Below are 2,232 nucleotides of genomic sequence, written 5' to 3'. Positions count from 1 at the left end.
TACAGTATTTGAAAAATAATGTGTTTTTTGAACATTAAAGCATGTCAACATATTCTGTTACACCAAATACACAAAATAATGATCTTTAAAAAAGCATCATATGACCCCTTTAAGATTGTATCCATTACAACGTAACGCCAGCAGGTGGCGACAAGTGACTTAAAAAAAGAGATTCGTTCAAGAAACATCGAATCATTCAGGAATGAAGCAAGTGAAGTCTTTATGAGCTTGAATAATTCGTTCAACTTGAATTTTTTTTTCAACAATTCGTTGAATATTGAATCGATTTTATAAATAGACTGCAGCAATTAGCATTTTGTCAAAACCTCTAGTAAATTATGTTATATTGTTTAGTTGCCTATTTTTTATTCAATTATTTCCAGAATCATGATATCTATTTAAAAAAAAAAAGTGATTCTCCATTTCTTAGTTTATCCAGAATCGCGTGCAAATAAATGACTTTAAATTAAGAAAAAGCATCATAGATGTGGTCACTGAGGAGAACTCCAGAACGCCCCTGGTACATGATAATAATTGAGCAGCAAATCAGCATATTAGAATTATTTCTGAAGATCATGTGACACTGAAGACTGGAGTAATGATGCTGAAAATACAGCTGCGCATCACAGAAATAAATTACAGTTTAACAGAGATTCACATAGAAAACAGTTATTATAAATTGTAATAATAATTCACAATTTTTACTGTATTTTTTGATAAAATAAATGCAGCCTTGGTGAGAATAAGATACTTTTTTTCAAATACATAAAAGAAATCGCAATCATTCCAAACTTTTACTGGTAGTGAACATTAAATTCTTTGTATCCAGATAAAGGACCTAAATAGATTTTTTTACAGAAAACATAAATGTCACACCCGTATGATACTCAATCATATCACGGACACTATTTGTTAAAATTGTACTGGACATATACCATGGCAGGGCTTGACATTAAGCCTTGACATGTGCTCATCATTCACTTGCCCGAGTAAAAAAGTTTCTTGTCCGAGGGAAATGTTTTTATTTTATTTTTATTTTTTGGTGTAAATGTAATTTATTCTGAAGCAATAGTCTCTTCAGTGCTTAGTGAAGTGTCCATCGAATGCACACTTCAGAATCTGTTTTTCGAATACTATTAATTCAGACATGGGCCTACTACACGCCTCACATACTGTGTTTTGCCAACTATATAGTAGGGAAGTACGCAATTTCGGACGCAGCGATAGTATTCGAGAAACTGTAGGCGAAAAGTACCCGGATTACCTACTTCTTCCACCTGGATTCTGAAGTGTGTATTCGATGGGCACTTTAATTACTATCCCACTTTACTATTTCTTTTTTTTAATTGGATGTTTGGAGCTATTTTTATTTATTTATTTATTTTATTTAGTTCCATGGCATACAAGTACAAGGCAAATATAAGGCAAAGTTGTACAGTTTAAAGCATGTAAAACAGAATAACAACAAAAAAACATAAAATGAACATAAACATTAAAAAAATAAAATAAAAAAAAGTGCTATATAATATTAGGGCAGTTACATAAATTTGAAAAGCTTTAGAATTTTTATTGTTTTTATAAGCTTCTTATTTTGTGATCTCAAGGGTTTTAAAATATATTTTAAGGTCAGTGTTACAAAAGGTAATATATGATGGTTTCTTTTGAATTACGAATATAAAACTTTGCTAAAATAATTAACAGATTAATAATGTAATTTTGTTTTTCAGAAAAATATAGGTTTTGAAAAAAGTTAAATATCATGAGATTCTAAATTAAGGGCTTTGTTTAATTTTTTTGTTATGTCTATTTTGAAGTCAACCCAAAATGAAACCGAAAAAGGGCAATAGAAAAATAAATGTTCAATATCTTCAGCTGATATATTACAAAAGGTACATTTATCACAAACACTATGAGTAAGTACATCTGCATTTACAGGATAACATCTGTGAATAATTTATTAGAAATAACATTTATATGGTAATATTGTCTCGGTTACGTATGGTAACCCTCGTTCCCTGAAGGAGGGAACGGAGACGTCACGTCGGATGACCGACGAAATTGGGATCTCGCTTAGAGAGACCAATCTACTTCGAGTGTAAACTAAACGAGCCAATGCACATTGACATGAGATTATTGCATCCAGCTGCCGCTGATCACAGCGTGAGTATAAGTAGGCAGCAGATGCAGCGCATATTCAGGTTTTCGCTGAGGAGCCGAGCCGGTGACCCGGCA

This window comes from Sinocyclocheilus anshuiensis, unplaced genomic scaffold (genome assembly GCF_001515605.1).
Source record: "Sinocyclocheilus anshuiensis isolate Anshui unplaced genomic scaffold, SAMN03320099.WGS_v1.1 scaffold1866, whole genome shotgun sequence".
In the NCBI taxonomy this organism is placed as follows: Eukaryota; Metazoa; Chordata; class Actinopteri; order Cypriniformes; family Cyprinidae; genus Sinocyclocheilus; species Sinocyclocheilus anshuiensis.
This window is presented reverse-complemented; position numbering follows the sequence as displayed.